The sequence below is a fragment of the Cydia pomonella genome, unplaced genomic scaffold (assembly GCF_033807575.1).
Source record: "Cydia pomonella isolate Wapato2018A unplaced genomic scaffold, ilCydPomo1 PGA_scaffold_199, whole genome shotgun sequence".
NCBI classification, from domain to species: Eukaryota; Metazoa; Arthropoda; class Insecta; order Lepidoptera; family Tortricidae; genus Cydia; species Cydia pomonella.
The window spans coordinates 24,432-48,177 of NW_026907839.1; the positions used below are offsets into that span (position 1 = coordinate 24,432).

At 35.0% G+C, this 23,746-nt stretch overlaps 2 long non-coding RNA genes across 2 annotated transcripts; both read left to right on the plus strand.

The window, feature by feature from the left end:
* Positions 1 to 7,680: 7,680 nt before the first annotated feature.
* Positions 7,681 to 15,073, plus strand: LOC133533688 (uncharacterized). Its single transcript, XR_009801917.1, has 2 exons — positions 7,681 to 8,294; positions 14,741 to 15,073. It is a non-coding gene; the product is annotated as an uncharacterized LOC133533688 (long non-coding RNA).
* On the plus strand, positions 8,502 to 9,581 carry LOC133533687 (uncharacterized). The gene is made up of 2 exons (XR_009801916.1): positions 8,502 to 8,990; positions 9,413 to 9,581. It is a non-coding gene; the product is annotated as an uncharacterized LOC133533687 (long non-coding RNA).
* Positions 15,074 to 23,746: the final 8,673 nt, after the last annotated feature.

Genomic DNA, 23,746 nt, shown 5'->3' on the forward strand with positions numbered 1-23,746 from the left:
GAAAGATATATGAAACTTTTCGCTAGGATCAACATTTAAAAAGATACTAAAGAGGGAATATTTATACTAATCAATTTTAAAGTCACTTCTTAGTTTTTCGTAAATAACTCTTAAACGGCAGCTCATAACAAAACAGGTTCTTATACATAAATAATTAACATAATATTTCCTTCAAAAAACATACAGAACACTTTTCTCCAGGATCAATATTTAAAACAATATTAAAGGGGGAAAGTAAATCACAAACAATTTACAAGTCCCTAATTTTTTTTGTTTTTCGTAAATAACTCGTAAACAGTGGCCCAATGCAAAAAGTTCTTTATACATTAATAATAGAAATTTAATTTTGTACAACATGAGATATTAAAATTCATTATAATCAGTTTCCAGGTCCTTTTTAGGGTTCCGTACCCAAAGGGTAAAACGGGACTCTATTAATAAGACTGCGCTGTCCGTCCGTCCGTCTGTCACCAGGCTGTATCTCATGAACCGTGATATACAGTTGAAATTTTCACAGATGATGTATTTCTGTTGCCGCTATAACAACAAATACTAAAAAGTACGGAACCCTCGGTGGGCGAGTCCGACTCGCACTTGTTGGGTTTTTTTTAGTCAGAGGGGCAAAGTTACTTACAATTAATCCTCAGGTCTCTTTTTTAGTTTTTCGTAAATAATTTTGTAAAGTATTATGACCTATAGCAAAATATATATATAAACAATTATAATAAAAATTTCTACAAAAGACATGCGGAACATTTTTCCCTAAGATCAATATTTATTAAGGTTTTAAAGCGAGAAACACAAATAATGTGCAGAATTGATTAAAATTAACTTTCGCGGTTTAATATCTCAATAATATTGATCCTAAAGAAAAAGAATAGAAATCTTTTTTCTAGAAACATTTATGTTAAGTATTTATGTTTGAACGTGTTTTGCAACGGGCTACCGTTTACGAGTTACTTACGAGAACTAAAAAGGGTTTTTAAAATTGATTATTATTAACATTCCCGCTTTAGTATCTTTTTAAATATTCATCCTAGCGAAAAGTGTGCTACATATTTCTTATAGAAAATTTTATGTTACTTATTTATGTATGAGACATTTTTTTGCTATGGGTCATACTTTAGAAATTATTTACGAAAACTAAAGAAAAGGAACCTTAGAATTGGTTTTATTAACTTTCCCTCTCTTATCTTTTTAAATATTGATCCTTTCACAAAGGGTACTGAATCTTTTTTGTAGAAAGTTTTGTGTAGATCATTTACATTTTACAGCGTTTTATGCTAATTGCCACCGTTTACGAAAATATAGAAAAATGGACCATAAAATTGATTTTAATTAACTTTCCCGCTTTTATTGATCCTAGTGAAAAAGTGGACAGAATTTTTCTTGTGCGAAATTTTATTTAGATGATTTGCGTGAAAGAACATTTTTTGATATGGGGCACCGTTTACGAGTTATTTAAGATAAACTAAAAAAGGGCCATTTAAAGGTAGCAGCCGCGTCGATGCAATTGTCTCACGTGCGCTCCGAGCGATATCATTGTCGCTGGTTACGTTTAGAATTATAGTTTGGCATGCTATGACAGAAATATTTATATTTATATGTATTTCTGTTGCCGCTATAACAACAAATACTAAAAAGTACGGAACCCTCGGTGGGCGAGTCCGACTCGCACTTGTCCGGTTTTTTAGTCAAAGAGGAGCAAAGTTACTTACAATGAATCCTCAGGTCTCTTTTTTTAGTTTTTCGTAAATAATTTGTAAAGTATGACCTATAGCAAAAAAAAATATGTGTATATAAACAATTATAATAAAAAATTCTACAAAAGACATGCGGAACACTTTTCCCTAAGATCAATATTTATTAAGCTTTTAAAGCGAGAAACACAAATAATGTGCAGAATTGATTAAAATTAACTTTCGCCGTTTAATATCTCAATAATATTGATCCTAAAGAAAAAGTGTAAGAAATCTTTTTTCCAGAAAATTTTATGTTAAGTATTTATGTTTAACATTCTTACTGCACTGGAGCACCGTTTAAGAGTTATTTACGAACAACTAAAAAAGTACCTATGAATTGATTTACCCCCTATAATAACTTCTTAAATATTGATCCTAGAGAAAAGTGATCGAATTATTTTTTGTAGGAAATATTATGTGCATTCTTTATGTATAAGAATGTGTTTTGCTACGGGCTACCGTTTACGAGTTACTTACGAAAACTAAAAAGGGTTTTTAAAATTGATTATTATTAACATTCCCGCTTTAGTATCTTTTTAAATATTCATCCTAGCGAAAAGTGTGCTAGATATTTCTTATAGAAAATTTTATGTTACTTATATATTTATGTATAAGACATTTTTTTGCTATGGGTCATACTTTACAAATTATTTACGAAAACTAAAGAAAATGAACCTTAGAATTGGTTTTATTAACTTTCCCTTTTTAATATCTTTTTAAATATTGATCCTTTCACAAAGTGTACTGAATCTTTTTTGTAGAAGTTTTGTGTAGATTATTTACATTTTACAGCGTTTATTGCTAATTGCCACCGTTTACGAAAATATAGAAAAATGGACCAGAAAATTGATTTTAATTAATTTTCCCTTACTTTAATATCTTTTTAAATATTGATCCTAGTGAAAAAGTGGACTGAATTTTTCTTGTACGAAATTTTATTTAGATGATTTGCGTGAAAGAACATTTTTTGATATGGGCCACCGTTTACGAGTTATTTAAGATAAACTAAAAAAGGGACATTTAAACCCTCCCTCCCCCGTACACAATAGCGCCACCCCCATCTATCAGTACTTTCAGTATGTTATGTAAGGTACCTTTATCTACAACTATGCCAAAATTCGCTTATGCACGAATTATTTCCCCGTTTTTTCCTTCGTTTGGTGGCCTAATACGTACGACTCGAATTGAATAAATTGAATTTAAGAATATAAATATTTAAATTAGACACATCGCATAACCTACCTACTTGATTTGTAGGTACGATAGAGACTATACTTACGGTAGGTACTACACAGACAGGCAGGCATTAGGCAGCTCAAAAAAGAAACAAGTAGCAATATTTTTAAAAACAGTAACCTATGCACCTAGGCGATACGCGAATGAATAGAGAAGTAGCAAGCTGCCACCGCCGGGCAGGCGCGGCGCGCGCGCTGGCGGCGGCCGGTACCGCTCCCGCACCCCGCTTGTACACCCCGCTCCCTACATATATCCCCGATATGTTAAGTTTTTAATACGCTCGTTATTTTTTTGGATGTTTTTATAGTTGGATGGAAATAAAACTGTGATCTTAATTCAATAAATAAAATGGATAGAGAAATTTTTCACAGCGAGTTAAAAGGCAATTTCTGAAAATAGTAAAGTTACATGGATTTTTTTTTAGATTTTCATTTAGTAGCTATAAAACGGCAATAAAATGGCATTTCAGTGAAAAAATTAGATGGAGTAATTTTCCGGTCCAAGACACGTCCAAAAATTATATTTTATTAATATTAGTATTTCTGCTGGGATATTTTTTTGGATATTTCATATATTGTTGTAATACGTTACATGAATATGTCTGGTGAAGAAAGTTTGAACGGAACATTTTTCCGTAAAAAGATATTAACGATTTAATACTTTAGGTATTTACTTAAATCCTATTATTATTATTCGTTGGAAATTAAGACAATACTTTTTATTTATTGATACTTTATCATACTGTACAGTTTTTTCTGGCAGAGGAATTACAGCGGGGTCCACTACCTTTATTTCCTACACTATTTAGGGTTTACTTTACATTGGACATTTCATAACGTTAATATTGACAAACAAATTATTTATTTATTTATTTAATAAATCTTAAGGGAGAAGAATGGCTTTTCTAATCCAACGAAATAACGGTATTTTTCCAATAATTTTCTATTTCGGGAGAAAACGGTTTCCACCAACTAAATCTTAACAAATCACTTTGATTTTTATGTCGATCGCTTCAGCATAATATATTCTAGGTTTTTAGGTTTCGCTTTTTTTAAAAGAGCAATGGAAACTGTATCAAATGTGTACGTACGTTCTCCCTTTTATAAGCTAAAAATTATTTCGACGTCACAGCATTCCAATATGATTATAAAGGAAAACATAGTTTCTTGATAAAAGTATTAGGTATTGATCCTTGACTTGTTATTATCTAGTAAAAGAAGGGTAGGTACCCGGAAAAACATGTCAGTACCCCTAGTGTAAATATTTTCGACAGCGAAACGTGACGTACGCGTTTGCGTTAAGTGTCATTTTTTATGAGATTTTTGACTTTCCAAAAAGTCCCGCGTGGCGCGCTGTTCAAAAACCCAAACAAAATGAGACTTAACGCAAACGCGTACGTCACGTTTCGCTATCGACTAAATTTACACTAGGGGTACAGGTCACTTTATTTAGTAACATTTTGAGTAATCACGTTTTTAAAGTTTGGAACAATATCAAAATGTATGTGAATTCTGACTGACTGAAAACTGGACTGGAAATGAACTTGAGCAAAACAAAAATAATTAACAAACGGAAAAGAACGACCAATACACATACAAGACGAGGCAATCGAGTACGTGAAAGACTATATCTATCTAGGAAAACAAATTTCATTTGGAAAGGATCGAAACGAGAAAGAACCAGATAGAAGAATCACAAAAACATGGTGCAAATTCTGGAGTCTAAAAGGCATTTTAAAGAGCCCTCTACCAATGCCACTGAAAATAAAAACCGGCCAAGAGCATGTCGGGCCAAGAGCACGCTCAGTGTAGGGTTCCGTAGTTACTCTTCCGTCACAATAAGCTAAACTGGAGCTTAAAGTATAGTAAATTGTTAACCAAGGGATGAAACGGTACCTTTTTTTTTATACTACGTCGGTGGCAAACAACCATACGGCCTGCCTGATGGTAAGCAGTATCCGTAGCCTATGTAGGCCTGCAACTCCAGAGGAGTTACATGCGCGTTGCCGACCCTAACCCCCTCCCACCCTCGTTGAGCTCTGGCAACCTTACTCACCGGCAGGAACACAACACTATGAGTAGGGTCTAGTGTTATTTGGCTGCGATTTTCTGTAAGGTGGAGGTACTTCCCCAGTTGGGCTCTGCTCTAGATCTGGAATGACATCCACTGTGCTGTGCCCTACCACACAGAGCGAGATGACATTCACAATGCCCATACCTCTCTTGTGGACGTAGTTTAAGGACATACCCGGGTCCAAAACTCGAACCTTTCACGCGAGTTAAAGAAATAGGCAAATTTGCATAATCAGTACCTAATTAAAATAATCTATTTAATCATAGAATATGGGTTGAGAATTCCGACCTGTAGAGGAGAACATCCGGACATACGAAAGCAGATTGCCCGAGTCAAAACGTACACCTTCACTAACGCTTCGGTCAATTAAATGTGGAAAAATTTACTGCCTTGGGTTCTCCCAACGTCCAAGCATACCATCACTCGCAGACGTTTCTGTTTCATGCAAAATTAACGTTGTTAATGTATTTTTTTTTTAATCTTTATTTATTTATTGAGGGTTTTTAAATAAATGCCACCCTCATAGTGGCTCTCTAACAAAACTACACCAGTCTAATTTTCACTATTTATACGTGCTATGATATCGATAACCATAGAATAAAGGAGCCCAGCCTCTTCCGAAGCAGGGGATGCTAGGATGCTATTGACTCGGCCGAGGTCATAGGAACGGACATTAAGCAAGCGACGCTGTGCGACACCTCGGCGACATTCCATTTTTATATGAAACACGTCTTCAATTACTCCGCATACATTACAATTGGGCGAGTCAACTTTACGCATCAAAAACGCAAAATTATTCAAAGGAATGTGGCCAGATGTTAATGTAATATAAATATAAACTATGATTATTAATTTTGAGTTTAAAGGAAAAGTGGAGGATATCAACTTATCCTGTATAAAAGCATCATATGTGGTTATCAATGATTCATGTTTAATAAATAAATATTATAGGACATTATTACACAAATCGACTAAGTCCCACAGTAAGCTCAATAAGGCTTGTGTTGAGGGTACTTAGACAACGATATATATAATATATAAATATTTATAAATACTTAAATACATAGAAAACACCCATGACTCAGGAACAAATATCCATTGCTCATCACACGAATAAATGCCTTTACCAGGATTTGAACCCGGGACCATCAGCTTCGTAGGCAGGGTCACTACCCACTAGGCCAAACCGGTCGTCGATGTTTGTACGAGTATGTTCCCATTTTATTTTCACAGAAACAACTTATTCGGTTACTATAAAAAAAAATTAGACCATATACTACACGACTATATAATATTTCAAAAATTGCAAAATTCTCATGAAATCTTCTCGGTATTTTTTTTAACGCGTTTGTTACCAATCTTTCTTATAGTTAGTTTCGATTTCTATGGTTTAAAAAAAAATAAAAAATTCTTTTAAAGGTAATTGTGTACGATTTTACAATAAACTGCCAAATAATATAACTAATCTTCCAATGAATAGATTTAAGAAATACATTAAAAGTGAATTAATTTGCCATTCAACGTGGCAATGCGGCCTGCCTTCTGGGCACACTGCCCATCGGCAGTGACTTGGAGGATGTGTTTTATTTATAGGACCTTTTAAGTTTATTTATAGTGTTTATTATTATTTTTAATTTTATGTATAAGTTTTTTAAGTTTAGTATTATTTATGTTTAGATTATGAAAGTTAATTTGTAAATCTTATTATAGCATCAAAGATTATATTAATGACAAAACTGTTTGGGACTGAGTTAACATCTGATTTTTATGTTTATATTGTTTTTTTTTATTCTTCGGGTTGACATTTATTCCCTTGTTTATATGTAATTTTTGACATTGATTAATTGTTACCAATTGTATTTATTTATTTCTTGTCTAAAATCCAATGAATGTTTGTTATATATAGATATATTTTATTTTTTGTATACTGACTTGTCCAAAGTGCTTATTTTTAAGCCTACTTGAATAAACGATTTTTGAAGTTTGAAGTTTATGAGACTTGAAAATCTTGGTGAAGCTATCGCCTACGACTGGAAAAGATCCTTAAGTGTATGGGCTGGCCTAGACACAAAATAAGGAAAAGTACTACGTACAGAAGGTTCACTGTATAACAAAACCCCTGTTTGGGTATACCGAACGTGCCTAAACGTTGCTATGGGCGTGGCTACTGTCACCTATCATAATGTTATGTTTAACGTACTAGTTTAACAGATTTTTAAATTTCCTGCAGTAATGCAGTCGACTGCAGCAGTATTGCAGCACCACAATACTGCGGACTGTATTAAAGCCGCAAAATCATAATTGATATTGCTGCCCAGATTTTGGACATTTACGAAAGTAATGCAGTCGACAGTAATATCGCAGTCGGCAGCAGTATTACAGCGCGATATTACTGCGTCAATGTTGCAAATGTCAAAATCGATGTCACTGCCAGGATTTTTGACATTTGCGGCAGTAATACAGTCGACAGTATTGTCGTACTGCAATACTGCTGCAGTCGACTGAATTACTACAGAAAATGTCAAACACATAGGTAATTTAGCTATTTAGGTAATTTAGCTACTTGGCGGATGGAACTTGGTTATATAATTAAGTATCAAAAATTATCCGTTCCTTAGCGGCGCGCGGCAACCACTGCTAGACATCAAAATTAGTGTGGGCCGCATGTACTTGTAGTGATACCGCGAAATCGCAGAGTGAGCCACGCCTGGCTTAGATCAAAAATCAGAGTTTCCATAATCAAACCCGGTTATGTCCTTAGACTACGTCTAAAAGAGAGGTACGGGCACTGTGAATATCATCTCGCTTTGTGTGGTAGGGCACAGCACAGCGGATGTCATTCCAGATCTAGAGCAGAGTCCAACTGAGGTGGTACCTTACAGAAAACTGCAGACAAATAACATTAGAATCGGTTCAGCGGTTTAAGGGTGAAGAGGTAACAGCTATTTTATAATAGTAATGAGGGGTTCTATTAGATCGTATCAGTTTTTTCTTTCAAAATGGCGGTGTCATACGGGTTTTTGAGTCGACAGAGTTCAATAGGTATATTGTTTTATCCTTATTTTAACAGACAAGCCACATTAAATGAAATTAATCTACATTATTTTATTTTCCTCCTGAGCCAATGGCTGACATATTGTGGTATAATTTAGAAGGATACAAACGTGGATGAATACAACAGAATAATGTTAAAATTTATTTTATTCATTATGTTTTTGGGTTTCATTGGAGTCTATTCGGACTGTAAGTATTTTTTCTAATTTTTATTATTATTTTTGTCGCGCACAGAAATAGACCAATAATAATGCAATAATACAATATCAAATCAAATACACCGAAAAAAATATTTTTCTACAATACTACCAGAACGTATAGTAGTTAAAAATATAGTTATACCTACTAAAATCCGGTAGTAATAACAAAAAATGTTGTATCGTGTAAAACTTGTTTTTTAAACATCACTGTTTAATTCTAGTTAAATGCAATTTAGTACTGCTTACAATTTCGTTGTATATTTAAAGATGCAAGTGTTGTAAATATTAAACGTTTGTCTCGTTTAATATATGCATCGTAACACTAACTATTGATATGTAAAAATAAAGATACGAGTGTACACGTTACAAGTTATTATGTTATGGCTACTATAATGCATTGTACTCTGAACGAATCAAACAGTGCCAACACCATGGTGTATGCGCCGGTGGCGGGGGAGGGAGAAAGGAATTGCGCAAGTCACGGAACAGCCATTGCCCCAGCGTCTTTCGTTGCGACGGTCGGTGTTTTTATTTACTTAGATCCTGTCCATAATTTAACTGTAAACTAGTACAAGTGTATAGTATAAGTGTGCTTAAAAACTTGTCTGTTTTGTGAACATGGACGAAGACCTAAGAAACCATCTAATAACGTGGAACCTGGAGGAATATACGGAAATTTTCGAAAGTAAGTAAAAAGCTGATGTTATGGTCGAAATTAATGTTTGTCATCACTCGCCTGTATTCATTATTAATAAATAATTATGAATGCTTTGTATTCAATTCCGCTGTAAAATAGTTTTAGCCATATACTCGAGGTGTGGTGTATGGTTGTACTTACCTAGTTTGTGTTTGATACCTACATAATTATTTCGAGTGACGACATATTTATTGTAACAAAATGGCGTCATTTGATGGCTATGCATTTTATCCATGTCATTTATCGACGAGAGTGATATTATAACTCATGTATTCATAAAACAAGTAGCTTGAGCAGTTCTTTTGCCTTTTCTAACTAGGTTGTTGCACATTAGGGTTGACGCATATATACGTATTTATTAAGTCAAATACAAAAACTATGTTTTAAATTAATTATTTATTTGTTCTCAGGTGCAGCCACTACTCTAAAAGTATAACCAAATCCCTCGTGGGGGGCAGTCATGTTAACCCAGCCTGCTAGACCCTTTAATTTATACTGTTCTTGATATACTTTAAATAATTTGAAGATGCTTTATAATTATCATTATTTAGAAAACCAATAATAAAGCGTTTGATTTTATTTCTCGTATTATTTTACTTTTAAATTGTCTACGATTTGTGCGGTGTACTGGTTATATATTGTTCACGTAACCAGAAGGGACTTCTAAACGGGCCATATTTTTACTGCAATATGTGGCCGGCAACTATTAGTGTCCCTTTCTAACATGTGAGAGAGGACACCAATAGTTGCTGGCCACATATTGCAGTGAACATATGGCCCGTTTAGAAGCCCCATTAGCACAGTGCGTTCTGGTAACGTGAACAATATAAAACCAGTACACCGCACAAATCGTTCAGTTACACATACCAAATACCTTGTTATAACAACAGGATAGGAACGTATATGTTACTGTATTATTTAGTAACCATTAACAGACCGGCTAATTGGGTTTACTAAAAGTCTTATACCCACTACTAGGGTGCATGGGTATACATTACATTTCTGCACTTTATGAATTACTATACACTTCATAGAGTTAACAAATTTAATTTAACCAGAATGGTCTGGTTATGTTTACAAAGTGTCCTGTCGTCACATATACAACAAGACAGTAAAGTACAGCTAACCAGATTCTGGTTACCAGTACCAGGTTTTTTTTTCAGTGTATCAAACATTTATTCAGCAAATAGGCCACAGGGGCACTTTTACATGTCCATTTTTACAAACAATAAAAATTACAAATAATAATTACAAATATGGAATCGATGAAATAATAAATACTTTATTAGAGATGTATACTGTCTCTAAATGTCAAATAACACAAAAAAAACTATGATAAAAAAATAAAACCAACAAATACTAAAATTCTTTACAGATGTATAAGTCTCTAAGTGTCACAGATAAAATATATTAAATTATCCTTAGAGATGTAGAGGGTCTCCAAGGCTTGAATTCCTATATAAATAATTAAAAGACAAAAAATTAAATCAGACAAGAACCGAATGAAGTGTCTCACGTTAATGCCACTCAAAAGTAAAGTTACATACTTATAACATAACATGTAGCCCGTGTAAGCTTAAACAGACCGGTCTCCACAAACAGCACCCGTTCACGAGTATGAGTGTATTAGGGTGGATCATTCAATGTAGGAAAAAAAAATTTTTGCTTATGTACTTTTCGACTGCTATGCAAAAGTTGTTACACCTACCTAACATTCATAATATAAAATATCAAAGAGTACATTCATATTTAGTACTGCCCCAAGCTAATGGAACTTTTACAAAATAGTCTTATTTGGCGTGATTTCTGTTACCCACTATTTAATACGATTCGATTATTTTACCATCGAATGTTGATAAATCGGTCAATTATACCGTGGTGTACCACTACAAATCCCCCCTCCCCACCTCACACCTACGCGGGGTTGCGTAGTAACGGCTCCTTAAGCCAGTTCAGGGTAGATGAAAACATTACATGATCAAATAATGTAGGTTAAAGTAAGGTCGTTCAGTGACAGATCCAGGCGGTTTTGAATTTGGCTGGTTAACCAATAAATGTTATAACTACCCGAAAATGGACAAATTGTTTGCTTAATTCTATTTAAATACCTAAAGATACAGAGTATAGTAACTATTGGTCTTAGTGCTCGATTTGGTCTTTACGTTTGAGCATAACAAGTGCGGCCTCTATTGCGATGGACGCAAAAACAAAACCTTAATATACGAATAATCAAGAAGGTCGTGTTAGAAGAACACATAAGTTTGCTGTAAGAATCCGGCTCTGAATACATGGGTCACCTAGCTTTGCAAAGCGGAAAAGCTCTACACGTAAGCAAGAAACTGCATGAGTTCTTGGTCCAGAAAGAAATTAACTGCGGTAAACTTATAGTAATTGGTTGTGATGGGACTGCAGTTAACGCCGGACACAAAGGTGGTATTGTAAGATGCCTTGAGTTAAAACTGGGAAGTCCGTTGTAATGGTTTATTTGCCCACTACACGCAAACTTAATTTGTGTCATTTATTAAATTTGAAACCATTGATGACACTACGACTGGACCTCGCAGCTTTTCAGGCGATATAGGGAAAGCGTTGAAAGATTGTGAGACACTTCCACTGAAGCCCTTTCAGTCAATGGAGTCTCTGCCTGTAATTACAAATGAAAGTGATTTGAGTACGGATCAGCTTTATTTGTTTCAGTTTGGGATCTTGTAGTGAAAGTCTTGCTAATAAAAACCCGGGTAAAATAGTACATTCAAGAGCTTACAATAGGAAACCGGATTCTACGGTTGTATATTGTCTGCACCGACAGAAAATTTGGTATTATTAGTAAATTTTGTAATTAAATTATATGCCCCTATGTGGTTTTCGATTAAAACTGAACCACTTTGCATTCACGGAGCCAAACATTTACATAAAACCATGATGCTATCGCGATACCTTCACATGAGAGTCAACGTGGACCGTGTTATCCAACGGTATGGCTATTTTGGGCACCCCAAAAATATTTTATTGGTCATGTTAGCTGATGAAAGAGAGCAAGTGAGAGTTTCAACTTTACAAAGTATTGTAAAAACACGAGAATCGGTCACAACATCTCCGCGAGTTTTCGTGCTGCCAAAACTTAATTTAGAAGCTGAAAACTACACGGAAAACTATACAAATTGGAACCAAGTTACTTTGACAGAACCATCACTAACCAAAAATTAAAGCAAAGATTTGATTCTTGACTGTATTTAAAACCCACTGTTAGTCGAAACGCAGATTATACCTCGTATAAAAAAATATCGCTACCACACTCAAGCCACAGAAAGGTGCGTTAAAATAGTCACTGAGGCAGCTGCAGCAGTTTGTGGCCCATTCAGAAGGCATGGATTCATCAAAACGAGGTTGAAATCTCGAAAAATTATTCCATTATTCAACTCCAAAAAAGATTTTAAATTACAGTGAAAAACCTACAATTAACGTTTTTTCATGATTGTTTTTTACAGTGATTTCCTGCTTTTTATTTACCCACAAGTTCAGTTAACAGGTGGCGTTTTATGGATTTTTTTAGAAAACTTTAACAGCTCTGGGGCAGTATAAAACATTGGAATAAATTAAAAATTTTTACTCAGCTGATATAATGTTAGTGGGTAACAAGTTTCTTGTGGTAGCCAAAATCAAAATTAAAAAAAAAAAATTAACCCTAACGTGTATCTCAGCCATCGCCTCCCTCAACCTTCATTCGGGAAAGTGGCGACCCAATACTACATACAATACTGTCTACAATAGACGAGAGCCTTTGATGGGCGTGGAACCAGTAATGGTTTTCTAACTAACAAATATCATCGAAAAATTAAACTTAAGCAGCTCTTTGGCTCTTGTTTATGGTAAAATGTTGCCAGCGTTCAAAATACTTCATTTACAGGATTTGTCTATACTCTATACCATCCCATTACTAGTGACAGTCCCATCATAGGGGCGTTTTATACGTGAGGCCGAATCACTACACATCTTGTTACCTACTACTTTCTGACCTTTGATTTGAACTTGATGATCACCTTGATGACTGTATGAAAAATCTCAATTTTCAAAATCTGTTAATTCATTTTATTGCCGCGGTATTTCTAATATTATTTACGAATATTTTAAACTCTAGGTATTTACCATTTATGGTGGCTAACTCGCTGTTTTCCTTGTATTATTGTTTGATAAATGACGTGGTGATCATTTTTCAATTGCTACATATATAATATTTCCTTATGGCAATCGGGAATGGATGATTATTATGCTTTTCCTCCAATTGAGGGGGGATTTAAATCTTCTCGGGTCAGAGGTGTAGGGTTAGAGCGGGTGTAGGTTTATTTGACGTTCATAAGCGCATGAATAATAAACTATCTTTATCTCTATCTCTATCTCTATCTCTATCTCTATCTCTATCTCTATCTCTATCTCTATCTCTATCTCTATCTCTATCTCTATCTCTATCTCTATCTCTATCTCTATCTCTATCTCTATCTCTATCTCTATCTCTATCTCTATCTCTATCTCTATCTTTATCTTTACCTTTACCTTTACCTTTATCATTATCTTTATCTTTTCAGTTATTTCAATATAAAATTAATATTTGAACTCTGTAAAAGATACAAAACTTAATATATCGGATATATAAGTTAACGCAATGGCGTTTGTATGTGGTGTGGCAGTATTGGTAGGAAAGCCCTAGAGGGGGTTTTGTATTAAGATATGTGTGTTATCTTAGTACCCATGGAGTCTACCTTAAGTACTTTTAGCCTGCTATGTAGATTGTGAATTTGGTCACAAAAAACGTAACCGTCAGATTAAAAGGTGCGTTCAAATACATTTTTTTATTTCTAAAAACCTGTAGACGCTTCTCTGATCGCTGGAAAAGAAAACATTAAAGATAAAGATAGTTTATTATTCAAGTAGGCATATTACAATGCGCTTATGAACGTGAAATAAAGCTACACCGGCACCGGCTAGCATTATATAACCTTTTATTCTTCTTTTAAGTAAATAAACATTTTTTTTTTTTATCACCTGGTCTTACAATTCCAGTAAGTCTTAAGGGGCCCAGTGATTAATCCTAATACTACTAATAATATCCGCCTGTCAAATGCTCGGAATTGTCAACTGTTTTTTCTAACTGACAGACCGATACTGTCCGGCGGACTGTTAATCAATGGGCCCCATTAACTCGAGTACACATATCTATATATATGAACATCTCCGGCTCCCCTGCCATATGTATATGTAGACCTGCTACGAGTATACGATTGGCAACTATACCGTGTTGGTTGGCAACCAAATTGTATACCACCCTGAACACAGCCAGGGTGACCTTGGACTATCGGATCCGAGGTAACCAGCTAGAGTCGGTCCACGCTTACTCTGCAGCGTGTTTCGTAGTACAGACTATGGAAGTGTTATTTTAAACCTCATTTTTTTATGCTACGTCAGTGGCAAACAAGCATATGGTCCGCCTGATGGTAAGCAGTCTCCGTAGCCTATGTACGCCTGCAACTCCAGAGGACTTACATGCGCGTTGCCGACCCCAAAGTTGAGCTATACATTTCATATACATTTGACATTTATGATAACACTTCCACGCTCTATGCTATCAAATTCGCTGCAGAGTCAGCTTGGCCCAAATATGGTCTAACTTGGCGTGAGTAATCGTTTAATCTCATTTTCAGGCTTACTTATACTTTACAAAACTATAATTCACATTTTTTCAGCCGATCTACCTGTACTACCAGTGTACCCGGATACCTTCGTATACTCTGGCAAACCCTTTTATGAATTTACATGCAATGCAAGTTTGAAAAATGGACAATGGTTGTCCTGGTATCAAGAAAAACCATCAAAAACAGAACCAATATTTTTAAGAACATTAAAGACAGATAAGGAAGGACCTAAGACGATCGACTTGCTGCTGCCCATCGATCAATCGGACAAAGGAAGTATTGTATACTGCATCGTACACGACAAACCGAGTACAGGCGAATATATACCAGTATCCAGAAGCGTAAATATCACTATTGATTTCCAAATAAAAAATGTGCCTCCAAGTAAGTAACTGTCCATTTCATTTATATACTCATAGCCTTTTTAGGGTTCCGTAGCCAAATGGCAAAAAACGGAACCCTTATAGATTCGTCATGTCCGTCTGTCTGTCCGATTCTGTCACAGCCACTTTTTTCCGAAACTATAAAAGCTGTACTGTTCAAACTTGGTAAGTGGATGTATTCTATGAACCGCATTATGATGTTTACACAAAAATAGAAAAAAAACAATAAATTTTGGGGGTTCCCCATACTTAGAACTGAAACTCAAAAAATCTTTTTTCATCAAACCCATACGTGTGGGGTATCTATGGATAGGTCTTCAAAAATGATATTGAGGTTTCTAATATCATTTTTTTCTAAAATGAATAGTTTGCGCGAGAGACACTTCCAAAGTGGTAAAATGTGTGTCCCCCCCCCGTAACTTCTAAAATAACAGAATGAAAAATCTAAAAAAAAATATATGACATACATTGCCATGTAAACTTCCACCGAAAATTGGTTTGAACGAGATCTAGTCAGTAGTTTTTTTTAATACGTCATGAAATTTAAAAAAAATTTTTTTTTCATCATACCCATACGTGTGGGGTATCTATGGATAGGTCTTCAAAAATGATATTAAGGTGTCTAATATCATTTTTTCTAAACTGAATAGTTTGCGCGAGAGAACCTTCCAAAGTGAAAAAAAAGTGTGTCCCCCCCCCTGTAACTTCTAAAATAACAGAATGAAAAATCTAAAAAAAATATATGATATACATTACCATGCAAACTTCCACCGAAAATTGGTTTGAACGAGATCTAGTAAGTAGTTTTTTTTTAATACGTCATGAAATTAAAAAAAAAATTTTTTTTTTCATCATACCCATACGTGTGGGGTATCTATGGATAGGTCTTCAAAAATGATATTAAGGTGTCTAATATCATTTTTTTCTAAACTGAATAGTTTGCGCGAGAGAACCTTCCAAAGTGAAAAAAAGTGTGTCCCCCCCCCTGTAACTTCTAAAATAACAGAATGAAAAATCTAAAAAAAATATATGATATACATTACCATGCAAACTTCCACCGAAAATTGGTTTGAACGAGATCTAGTGAGTAGTTTTTTTTAATATGTCATAAAATTAAAAAAAAAAATTTTTCATCAAACATATACGTGTGGGGTATCTATGGATAGGTCTTCAAAAATGATATTTAGGTTCCTAATATCATTTTTTTCTAAACTGAATAGTTTGCGCGAGAGACACTTCCAAAGTGGTAAAATGTGTGTCCAAAGTGGTAAAATTTTGAACAAGATCTAATAAGAAGATTTTTTTTTAATTCGGCTTAAATTGTACGGAACCCTTCATGCGCGAGTCCGACTCGCACTTGGCCGCTTTTTTTAATAATCAAACAAATATATGTAGGTCCTGTTAAGATTCAGTCAAAAGGAGGAGGATCCCGCTTAAGAGACCGGTAACGATTTTAGAGAAAAAAAGTAAAATTGATAGATTCAGTCACTGAAATTGTACACCTTTTGTTACGTAGTATATAAACAACAAGTATTGGTTTCTATTAGCACGTCTTCTCATCTTGCCTTTTAATAATGAGGTCGCAAGCGTGCGTCCCCGGTAATTTTAGAAGAGCAGTTTTTAAAAATTTATGAAATAAATATGGTGGTAAATTAAACAAAACGGTGTATTAGAACAGTTTCAGCAAATGTTGTCGATTGTTTAAGTAGCACAATTACGTTTAAATTAAGTCGATTTTCAGAGAAATTGTCACTTGTTTTGAAGTAATTTCTGGCGAAAATATATTTCATCTAACTTTGATTTACACTGCTTCAAATTTATAATAATAAAAATGTAGTTTATTAAAGTTGAAGTACATGATATCTGTAATACAAAGTTACCGTTTTAAGCAGTCCAAACTTTATGAAATTTACAAATAAGATCGACAAAATCAGTGCTTGACGCGCGTTTACCTAAACATCCATCAGAAAAAAACATTACTAATTAAGTGAGTCTGTTTTAAAAACATTGATTTATTAAAATGAAAGATAACAATAGGTGCTAATAGAAACCAGTAATTGTTATTTTTGCGACTAAAATCGATAACGGCCTCTTAAAGTCTTTCTTGGTGTGAAAACCATCCTTAGTATTAGTAACCAGCAAATGCCGCAAACATCATATGGACACTTTTGCCCCAGGAGCACTTTGTTTGTGTAAAATTTCAGTTGTTAATTTTATTTTATTTATTGGAACGAAATTCCTTATCGCACGGTACGGTACGAACTTGGCGGTTGGAAGCTAGGCGAAAAAAAGTGTAATAGTTTTCCATCACCAGTTTCTGTCACGACCCTTTATTTTTAAATTCCTTTTTAAAAATAATTAGCCTTATTTCACCGACTTTCGTACGAGTATATCCTAATAAATAGTGGCGCTTATTTATATTAATTAAAGCTTTTTTTATTATTTATTTATGAATAAAGGCGCAGTTGGCAAACAGCCGCCTTGTAACATCGACGATCCGGGTTCGAACCCCGGACGTGTATGCAGATATAGCTTTTTGTATTTGCTTGCACTTGAATTTCATTTTTTTGGACGACCAAGCGAATGTGAAGCGCGAGCTAAGTGTATCAATTTCAGCTTGTACAAAAATGTTTTCTTAATTTGGTTTTTCTTTAAGTCGCAATTCTGAACTGATTTCTGAAATTTTGTGAGCAGATGCGATAATTATTATTTCGTCGGTTAATTAGATAATACTTTTATTAATAAAATTATAAAATTGAATACCGTTTTATTAGGCAGGCGTCCGGTTTTTTATCCCATAGCCCAGTATTTAGTCCATCGCTTTCACCCAATAGCCCAGTTCATTTTAGATTCCATCGACTCTCAAATAGTCCTTACACCCTGGCGGGTGCTGCCTCTGCGTGCGTCCCATGACGCGGGCAAGGGCAACATCCGCTAGGTACATTTCATTAAAGTGTCAAAGGGCCTCTACGTGTTGGCTTCGGCTCCGCGCACGCCTCCCAAAGGTCCGGAACACCATTGTTCCGTGATGGGAAAGAAATAATACTTCGTTCCAACCGGATGTTACACGACACACACGTATTTTTTCTAATTTCTATGCCTACTACTTATCTTAGTATCGAAAATGTTAAATTTATGTTTATTATTATATTAACCAAATACAAAAGTAATCCGCCACATGCTTTGTGAAAACACAAATGTAATCCGCTCAAGCATCGTCACAGACTAATTACATTAATTATCTTATTCTTAGTATCTACGTAATAAAAGATAGATAGATAGATAGATACATTCTTTATTCATACCCACAACATACATGGCATTAGCATCAAGACAAACAAAAAGAAAAGTGTATAATAAAAACATGCAAACTTAATTTAATAAAAACATTTTTTAGTTAATTAATACGCCATGTGTCGTGGCACATAAAAGGCGCTGACTCGGCATAATGATGCAGCAAGCCACATCGCTGGTATTCTGACAGTACCTTACACAAAAATGGGCAACGCTTTTTAAACACCTAAGTTGGTACAAGAAATAAAGAAAAACTACTGTGCAATTTGTGTGTGTGCCGTGTACTTTGTACTAAAACTTGTTGTCTTACTTACTTGATACGCCTCTTCCTGGCTATTTTCAGTATTGAGGGTTCACTGATTTGATCCACTCTTGGACACGATGACAGCCTCTTTAACAGTTGCTCTTATACGTTGCAGATTTTTGAAAAATTAATTCTTTCTCAATTAGTACGACATTTTAACGTCAATAATTTAATGCATAATAAGCAGTTTGGTTTTACACGGGGTCGCTCGACAACCGATGCTGGTGTTGAGCTAATTAAGCATATCTTCGATGCCTGGGAGGAGTCACGAGATGCTATAGGTATCTTCTGTGATTTGTCTAAGGCCTTCGACTGCGTTTGTCATGAAACATTAATCAGGAAACTACACTATTATGGAGTTAGAGGAGCGGCACTGGATTTACTTAAGTCCTACTTAAATGGTAGAATACAAAGGGTCGATGTGAATGGACAGCGATCACCGGGGTCATTGGTCTCTATGGGTGTACCACAGGGGTCAATATTGGGACCTTTCCTGTTCCTTATCTACATAAATGACTTGCCATTCCTTGTAAAGACCCACCATGATATAGTATTGTTTGCAGACGACACTTCACTTATTTTCAAAGTCAAACGACAGCAACAAGCTTACAATGATGTAAACGATGCTATTTCAAAAGTAGTAAATTGGTTCAATGTTAATAATTTATTGTTAAATGAGAATAAGACTAAATGTATTAAGTTTGTCACTAGTAATGTAAGCCATGTAAAAACAAGTGTCATTGTGAAGGATGAGGAATTGGAATTAGTTGATAGTACAGTTTTTCTTGGTATAACTTTAGATTCTAAACTCCAGTGGGGTCCCCATATTGCTACTCTTTCGAATAGACTGAGTTCTGCAGCTTTTGCAGTAAGCAAAATCCGTCAGTTAACTGATGTAAAAACAGCTCGATTAGTATATTTTAGTTACTTCTATAGCATTATGTCATATGGTATTTTACTGTGGGGTGGTGCTTCAGATATAAATACCATTTTTGTTCTGCAGAAGAGGGCTATTCGAGCAATATATAAAATGAGCCATAGAGACTCACTGAGAGATAAATTTAAGGAAATTGACATCATGACAGTGCACTGTCAATACATTTATGAGAATATTCTGTATGTGCATAAAAATATTGCCGATTTTAAGAAAAATTGTGACATTCATAATATCAATACTAGAAATAAACATAAGTTCGCCGTGCCCTTCACTCGGCTCCATAAAATTAAAAAATCATTCATGGGTAATTGTGTGAGATTTTATAATAAACTTCCAAACCATATTACTGAGTTACCAATTAATAAATTTAAGAATAATGTAAAGCGTAAACTTATTTCTAAAGCTTATTATACCACACAAGACTACATGAATGATAAAACAACGTGGGATTAATTGTGATTCGAAATGATTAATTATTTATTATATTTGAATAATGATGATGAAATGGATATTCCAATGCATGTATTTCCTTTGTTGTTTTTATTATATTTGTTTGACATTTAGAATTTATTCTAGAAACAATCTAGACTAGTATTTTTTATACATTTTTTTTTGTATGACTATATTTTGTGAAAGTTTTAGTATTAAATTTGATCTATGAATTATATTCATTAGTATTATATATGGAATAATATTTACAACATCAATAAATTGCTCTGATAATTAGATTAAGATAATTATATGTAATACTGTCTTACTATTCATAAGTGCTTGTTGCTAGGCCTACATGAATAAAGTATATTTGAATTGAATTGAATTGAATTGAATTGAATTGCTCCATCTACCGAATTAGTCTACGCTCCTTTTTTGCACAAGTAGTTTTACTTATACGTATTTTATTTCTAGAACAAACAGAAGAACCTCAGGTGATGCCAGAAGCATTTGTAGACAGAGGGGAGCCAGTCATCGAGTTCACCTGCTGGGCACCTATTAGGGGTATTGATATTGATAAACTTCAACGACTAACCTGGTATTTCGTAAAAGGTATGGTAACTATTTATTTTTTTGTAGTTTACTTTTTTTTTATACTACGTCGGTGGCAAACAAGCATACGATTAATTGCATGTAAAAATACGCAAGTAAGTATAACGGGTTAGCACTGATTGACTAACACGTTATTTTCTCGCGGATTAGCAAAGTAATATTTCTTGTTTTAATAAGCATACGGCCCGCCTGATGGTAAGCAGTCTCCGTAGCCTATGTACGCCTGCAACTCCAGAGGAGTTACATGCGCGTTGCCGACCCTAAACCCGCCTCCCCTCGTTGAGCTCTGGCAACCTTACTCACCGGCAGGAACACAACACTATGAGTAGGGTCTAGTGTTATTTGGCTGCTGTTTTCTGTAAGGTGGAGGTACTTCCCCAGTTGGGCTCTGCTCTAGATCTGGAATGACATCCACTGGCTGTGCCCTACCACACAAAGCGAGATGACATTCACAATGCCCATACCACTCTTATGGACGTAGTTTAAGGACGTACCCGGGTCCGAACCCGGAACGAACCCGGAACGGGTTACTTATCAAACATCAAACATGAAACTTTTTTTCAGCAAATAGGCCACAGAGGCACTTTTTCAAGTCAAATTATATAAGCATACCAAAATATAATTACAAACATGGAATCAATTAAATACTAGTTACGATATTAGAGTATATACAGTCTCTAAATGTCGAATTAAGTACACAAAAAAACTGTGAAAAAAAAATACAAACAACAAATACTAAAATTCTTTAGAGATGTACAAGTCTCTCAGTGTCAGAGATAAAATATAATTAAAAAAGGATCATTAAAATTATCGTTAGAAATGTAAAGGGTCTCCAAGACTGGAATTCTTATATAAAGATAAAGATAGTTTATTATTCAAGTAGGTATATTACGCTTATAAACGTCAAATAAAGCTACACCGGCTCTAACCCTACACCTCTGACCCGAGAAGTACAGTAGCTACTTTTCTTTATAGAAATTTGATAATATATATATATATATATATATATATATATATTGTGTCATATCAAACCATACAAATACGTAGCTGTTTCAGAAACATAATTATCGAATTCTTATAAAAGGAAAAGAAAAATTAAATTAATAAATAAATCAGACAAACAGACAAGATAACATAACAAGTAGCCCGTGTAAGCTTAAACAGACTGATCTCCACAAACAGCATCCTTCACACCAACCTTCAGTCGGGAAAGTGGCGGCCTTATGAACAACGCTACTGTAAGCATAGACTTTTAAGCGAGCATGACATGTTCAAGCTGCCGGGCTGTATTAAAATATATTTTTTCTTCCTAGCGTTGTCCCGGCATATTGCCACGGCTCAAGGGAGCCTGGGGTCCGCTTTGACAAATAATCCCAAGATTTGGCGTAGGCACTAGTTTTTACGAAAGCGACTGCCATCTGACCTTCCAACCCAGAGGGTAAAACTAGGCCTTGTTGGGATTAGTCCGGTTTCCTCACGATGTTTTCCTTCACCGAAAAGCGACTGGTAAATATCAAATAACATTTCGTACATAAGTTCCGAAAAACTCATTGGTACGAGCCGGGGTTTGAACCCGCGACCTCCGGATTGCAGGTCGCACGCTCTTACCGCTTGGCCACCAGCGCTTCTTCATTAAAATATATTATAATCTGTATTAAAATATATATAAAAAAATAATTCATTGAGATACAACATTTGTGCTTATATGTTACATTGAAGACGGCATAGCGTCACATAAACGCGACAACATTATATTCGTAAGGAGTATGCCTACCTATAAATGACTAAATTACAAACTTACATTTAAATTGACTTAGAGATGAAAAGGTATCTAAGTGTCGGAATCATTAAAAATAATAGATACCTATTTACATATAGAATCAACTTAAAAAAATCTTAGAGGTATTTGAGGTCTCTAAGTGTCCATAACTAGAATAAACTAAAACAATACAATCAAGCGAGAACATGATGGTCTCTTATGTCAGTTCTACCGGACACTAGTATGGTTATTTCACAGAAAAAAAAAACAAAAAAACACTGCAATAAAACAAATATTGCTTAATTATTTTTCATAGTATATAGATCAAGCTACTGGATTAAAGGCATCTTTATTATCTATCAAGTACTCGAAAATGTAAAAACACACTACTTACTTACTTACTGCTGTGGCGCAGCGACCCGAAGTCGATCGTGGCCTCCGACACCAAAGACCGCCATACTTCTCTGTCTAAAGCCGTTTTTGTCTATTCGACGGCGCCGAGTTCGCTAAGGTCTAGGTACCACTGGTGAGACGCAGTGCAAAAAAAAAAACATATTGTTCACATTTATTTATCTCTACCTAAAGAAATATACCTACTATAACAGCGAGCAGTACTCTGAAAGCGTCGTTGTACCTGGACGCGCAAGAGCTGACCGTCCGTTGCGAACAGTTCACCCATTGTCGTCAAGCTCACCATTCTTATTAACCTATCGAATGAGCTAATGCTTTTATGGATACTGGAAAGCGATATGTAAATGTACTACATACCTATGATGAGGCCTGGACGTTAGTGAGATGACGATATGAGTTGTGCTGGTGTCCGACTCTATTACCTACATATAACATGAGTTTCACATGATTATCCACCTGGTTTCTTGAGCTTAATAGTCGCCTCTAAACCTCCCCTTATAGCGACCCCATTCCTCACACAAAGTTTACCTTAAGTTCATATTAGCCTCACTGGATCACTGTTCACTCTGAGTACTGATAACGTTGGTCACAATCTACAAGAGATACATTATTCTAATAACACCATAAGAACGTCGTTGACTTGATCTAAAAGCAAATATCACTCCCCCGTAGATTTGTTCGCACACCACCTCCTTTTTCCTACTGTCGTTCTCACCTACCCTCTCAACTTCAACCAAAAAGTCCCAATAAACTAGAAGCGGTTATTTAACTTAAACATGACTACTAGCGCCATCTACTCCATGAGGTTGGCAAATATTAGCCGGTTCGCAATACGTTTGCGACACACATAGCCTCCTAAGGCCCAGCCATACAAATGAAAAATCCAAAATTTGCCAGAAATTTGAACCTATTATGTATGAAATAG